This window comes from Zophobas morio, unplaced genomic scaffold, assembly GCF_036711695.1.
Source record: "Zophobas morio isolate AGI-343-1 ecotype UQ-CSIRO unplaced genomic scaffold, CSIRO_AGI_Zmor_V1 ptg000054l, whole genome shotgun sequence".
Classification (NCBI taxonomy): Eukaryota; Metazoa; Arthropoda; class Insecta; order Coleoptera; family Tenebrionidae; genus Zophobas; species Zophobas morio.
Window position 1 is genome coordinate 2,313,493 of NW_026972159.1, and position 6,000 is coordinate 2,319,492.

The 6,000-nt window shown below is 34.6% G+C and overlaps 1 protein-coding gene across 1 annotated transcript in view; it reads right to left on the reverse strand.

Annotated features, from left to right (window-relative positions):
- LOC135142848 (uncharacterized) overlaps positions 1 to 5,257 on the reverse strand; it is a 122,160-nt gene extending 116,903 nt beyond the window's left edge. The window contains exon 1 of the mRNA XM_064074624.1: positions 4,747 to 5,257. The gene's annotated coding sequence lies outside the window, so the exon portion shown is untranslated. The remainder of the gene's footprint in view (positions 1 to 4,746) is intronic.
- Positions 5,258 to 6,000: the final 743 nt, after the last annotated feature.

The following is a 6,000-nucleotide window of genomic DNA, read 5'->3' on the forward strand; positions in this document are numbered from 1 at the left end:
ATTTTAATTGTTCGACTGGTACATGTAAAATTAAAAATATGGGGTGATTCTTAAAACATAGAAAATGTTCTAGAAAATTCATCGTAAAAATATTTGTAGGCGATCTTGATAAGCAATTTCAAAAATAATAGAAAAACTTTATCGAATTAAGAGCGATTTTGCATCTAAAAAAAATCAGATGGATTTATTGATAATTTCTGATGATGATGTCACTACCTATCAGGGGGGATATGAACGAACAAATTTTAGTTACATTTTGCTTTTTCTCTTAATATACGTAGTCGTCTTTTCAGAATAAGCAACTTAAAACATGTTTAGAATGGTAAATTCTTGCAGACAAATATGGTACTTGCAATTAAGCCCCGCCCCTCGATCTGACAACGAATGAAAAATTCATCACAATTCAGAATTGAGGTCGGGGCGGATATGGGTGGGGCCTAATCTTTGGCTTTATTATTATTTTTTTTCTTAATATACATAGTATTCTTTGTAGAACATGATACTCAAAAACATGTTTTTTATTTCTTCTATAGAAAAAATAAGGGTTTTGCAATTAAGCTCCGCCGCCTTGGCTCACAACGAATAAAAAAATCATCACAATTGAGATAGGGTGGGTGGGCGGGGCCTAAATTTTGCCTTTTTTCTTAATATAGGTAGTCGTCTTTTCAGAACAAGAAACTTAAGACATGGTTAAAATGACACATTTTTGCAAGGAAATATAAATTTTCCAAATATAGGGTGCAGCCTAATTGCAACATCGATATTTCTTTATACAAATTTTCCATTTTAAACATGTTGTAAGTTTCATGTTGTGAAAAGAAATCTAAATATGTATATTAAAACAAGAAGGCAAAATGTAAGCCCGCCCACCCGCCCTATCTCAATTGTGATGATTTTTTTATTCTTATAAACTTAAATCACGTTTAAAACGGTAAATTTTTGTAAGGAAATATTTATTCTACAATTATGTTAATCATTCTCACCAGCAATTTGATGACGTCATCTCAATGAACCGTATTTTAAAATATTTTTTGAATGTTGTACAAAAATATATATGCTATACTTGTAGTATACGAATCCGCTTTCAGTTTCTTCGATAAACGTTCAATTTTTTTTGGAAAATTTTCGGAAATTTTGGTTTCACTTTTCGTATTTATTGGAACAGATGTCCTGACGGCGATTTCAGATTTGTAACTGGTAGATTATCTACCACTTGACGCCAATTTTTGGTCGATGAAATGATTATAATCATTTTTTTGGAAAATTTTTGAAAATTTTGAAATCACTCTTCGTGTTTATTTGGAACAGATATCCTGAAGGCGATTTCGGATTCTTAATTAGGAAAAGGTTATCTAAAATTTGACACCAACGTTCAGTCGAAACAACCAATTTTAACTTTTTTGGTACCACATATTACCTCTATTTCAACATACGCCGTAAATGCAATTTCGGATTTGTAACTGGCGGAAAATTATCTACAATTTGATACCAATTCTCGCTCGATTGAACCGATTTTAACCATTTTTTTGGAACATTTTTTAAAATTTTGAAATCACTTTTCGTGTTTATTTGGAACAGATATCCTGAAGGCGATTTCGGATGCTTAATTAGGAGAACGTTATCTAAAATTTGACACCAACTTTGAGTCGAATTCACCAATTTTAACCATTTTTTTGGAAATTTTTTGAAAATTCCTAAATCATTATTGTTATTACAACAAAATTTCGAAGAAGTCTATTATGTAATCCCTGAAATAAACTGTAAAATCTTATTTTCGTTAAGACAGCCTGTATATGTGAAACATAGAGAATGTCCTAGAAAACTTCATAGTAAAAATAATTGGAGACGATTTTGATGAACAATTTAAAAAATAATAAAATACTTTCACTCAATTAATGGCGACTCTATAACTGAAAAAAAATGTGATAAATTTATTGATAATTTCTCAGGATGACGTCATTACCTATCGGAATGACATGAATAAACGAATTTTAGTTAACGGTTTCATAGTTCCTAAATTATTGTTGTTATTAGAACAAAATTTCGAAGAATTCCTGGAATAAACTGCAAAATCTAATTTCTTTGGGACAACCTGTATATGTGAAACATAGAAAATGTCCTAGAATAATTCATAGTAAAAATAATTGGAGGCGATTTTGCTACAATGTTTTCTCGACGTTTCATGACCTTTAGTTAAACAGAAAATCTTTAAAGCTACTGGACCGATTGTTGTCAAATTTTATATATTTAATGTTAAAAAATATCGTGTAGATGGTGAAGGACTAACTAAAATTTGTTTAATCTTCCCGACCAATTTACAATAGTCAATATTATTTAAATTTTATGAAATAAGATACAATTGTACTTGTGGTTTATGAATCCCTGTTGCGTTTTGATCCTAGACATCCAAATTTTTGGGAAAAATCAAAATTGTATAACAAGGTTTTTTTACAATTTAATTTCGAAATTTCAAAACCGAATGCTCTGAAATCTTGTAAACGTTCAAAGATCGTAGAAAGCATGATAAATAAAAAATAAAAACGTTCTTTACATTTTATAAAATAACGTGTGGTTTATGAATCCGTGTTAAGTTTTTACCCCAGAATGTTGGGAAAAATTCAAAATTGCAAAATCAAATTCTCATAATATTAAGAATGTTCTTTGTAAATTGAAACACATGACTTACTTTTTTTTATGAAACACCCTACATATTTTTATATGTCCTCAGTAACGTGCCCCTAAGCTTTCTAACTACAGTTTATTTTTTAAATTCCGATGTTATTTCAATTTTCTTTAAATTTATTGTTAGTGGAAGGATTCACAAAAAAAAATCGCAATAGGGTTATTTTTAAAGTCTGCCTTGCAATTTATGGAAGGATAAATAAAAAAAAAATAATGGGCGGGCGGGCGGGGCTAGTACTTGCTAAGATAAAACTGATACTACCAAATGGCATACTTTCTAAGAAAATAAAGGGCGGGTGGGCGGGGCTAGTATTTGCCAAGATAAGACTGATTTTGCCAAATGATATACCCTCTAAAAAAATAAAGGGCGGGTGGGCGGGTCCAGTACTTGCCAAGATAATCAACCAAGATTTTCTTAGAGAGAAAGTCATTTGCCAAAATCTGTCAATCAGGACAACGCAACTCTTACAAGCTCTTCAAAATGTTAAAAAAACGCTTACACAAAAATCAAAATTACACTTTTTTTTGATAAGAAACAAGAACCCATAAAACGAAGACCAGTTTTTTCTTAACGTTACTAGAAAAAAATTAAAAAAATCTGCTAATAGGACAAGATTAACATGATTTATAATCTGAGCCGATTTGCATCAAAAAGTCGAAATTAACTGATCGCGGCGCCTCTGAACTTAACACAAATCCGTCTAGAAAAGTCAGGCAGACACAAGAGTCAAAATACGTCCACAAGTCTTCAAACTACGACGTTTTATTGTATTGACAGTTGAAGATATCATAACCGCCTTATCTGGCACGACAAAATCCATCAAAACAACAAATACCACACCAAATACCAATTTCTTTCTTCCGACTAAAGATGTAAACACACGATAAAAACAGCCAACCGTACCGGAAGCTCAGGCAGACTTATATTAGCCTGCCGATGCAACACAGTATCTGAACTTCGATCGCAATGTCATGTCACACAAACATGACATAATCAAATACCGCCTGATCAGACGTTACGAATGCATTCCGCTATAAATCATTCGGTGAATCATTTTGCGCCCGAACGAAAAATCGCAGCGATTTTTCAGATTCCCCAAACGATTTAAGGAACTAAACGTAAATAAATGGTGATTTACGTTTGAATGCTTAATTATGCTTGTCGTAAACAAACTTATGACATAATGTTTAAGAATTCAGTTGTTTTTCACGATATGATAATTTCGCGCTGAAAAAATGGTGGGTTTGCATTAAAAAATCAAACCGGGGAGCGGCGGCTGAGACAGTTGTCCTAGAATAAGTCGTATAGTTTCTGCGCAAGCAATTTGTTGTTAAATTTGTGGCACTTGCGCGTGGAAGCGGCACATATTTGCTTGCGTAGTAGGGGTGTTGGAAAAAGTATGCGGCAAAAATGAAAACTGGCCTAAAATTATAATTTTCTTCAGTAGACAGCGTCGTACGTGGGCCAACTCGCACGAAAAGCACTTTTCGATTTACATTTAAACGCAATAAATTATTTGATATTTATTGATTTAAAAAATGCAACAGTATATCATTGATATGTGACAAGTAGTTGTGATTTATGTTCCCGAAAATAAAAAATTCAAGGTAATGGCTTGGAAGCTGATTTTCTCATCTTCAGCGATATTATATTTATCAATATTTACCGTACTTTTGACGCAGTATTTGAGAAAAAATGAGAAATGTACGTAAGCTTCGGTTATTTATTGGAACAATGTGTGGTCGTGTGATGGGAAAAGGCACTTTCTTACATCATTCTAAGAAAAACGCAAATTGTAATAAACGAGCTCGGTTTCACCCCTACTAGCGCTTTGTTCACCGTAATTGTGACAGAAAGTTTGAAAATTGCCGTGTGATTTAGTGCTCCAGTCTCGAATTAGCCCTTGGTCATAAGTTAATGAAAGACTTCTGAGAAAAGTTTGAATGATTTCTCGCATTCGAGCTCGGAGAGTAAAAAAGGGGCAGCATCTATAAACAAGCGTTCTAATTAAGTTATTTACAATCAGTCGAAAGTAGAGAATAAATAAAGCGTGTTTAACTTACCGTTCGGAGGGAGTCCTGATGCAGGTGTAAATAAGCAAAGACAGATCACAGATCTGAGACCAGTGCGAGATTGGCGAGACTGTCTTTTTCAATCCCACAACACAGCACCCAACACCCGAACATCCATCGAAAAAATTCATCCACTTGTCCAGTCGCACATTCCCGCGAACACTGGAACCGAGGAATTTCCGAATTTCTTTAAATATTTATCACAACAAATTCCGCTATATGGGTTATTATCCAAAACAAAACAAACTGTCACTTCCTTTAAAAAAGTTTATACCGCGCAGGTGAAACTAAACAGTTTATTAAAATAATAAATTACCACTGGCACTAGCTCGCAGTCTGATTCCTGGCTACACGGCGTCGGGTTCCGACGTCGGCCGCCCAAGGAACTCTCGACGGACTCCCAACGACTCGATTTCACGAAATTGCACGGGTAAAGGTACAGCGGATGGCCGCAACCGAGGGAGCATGTTGGACACTACGACAGCAAGCGCCGACTGTTCCGTAAGCTCTCAAAGTAAAACACACAAGACCTGCTGATGTCCCACTACCAAGTCGAGTACGCGACGACTTCACAAGAAACAAACCTGTAATTTTAACGCCGAAAGAGAAAAAAATCGCACAAACAGTATTAACAAGGTGCACCCATGCTGCGGGCGCGGACACGAAAAAATCGACCATCGACGAATTTGGTAACGCCGCACTTTTTATTCGCGCTTCAGCTGTACACGCTTTCATTCTTTATCGCGGTTTCGCGACTGCGAAGGTTCATTCAGATGTGCGGTTTTTCTGCTGTCGCAGGACAGGTGAATGAATACCGAAAATAAAACCGCACAAAAACGACAAAGCCGGACGCGAAAAGACGCTGCGCCGCCACCAGGACCCATTATTATTATCGTTATTATTTATTTCGTCTTCTAGAATCCGGACACTCGTTGTTCACGAACTAGTTAATTATTGTTGCTATCTCTATACCCAGGTAAAAATTTCACTGTCGCATTGACTATTCTAAAATTTAATACGACATTCTCATTGTGAAAATGCAAATGTATTCGTAACAAACACACTTTTGTAAATTCAAATGTACCTATGTATTCGCTAAAAATCGCTTCAACATAAAAGCGTTGAATTTTAAATTGGAATTTATTGTTCGAATTCAGCCAATTTAATTCAATTTGTTGCTAAATTACCTACGGTTCATTCTTTCAATTTAAAAACGATTCTAGGTTATTTGATGTGTTTTCCGTA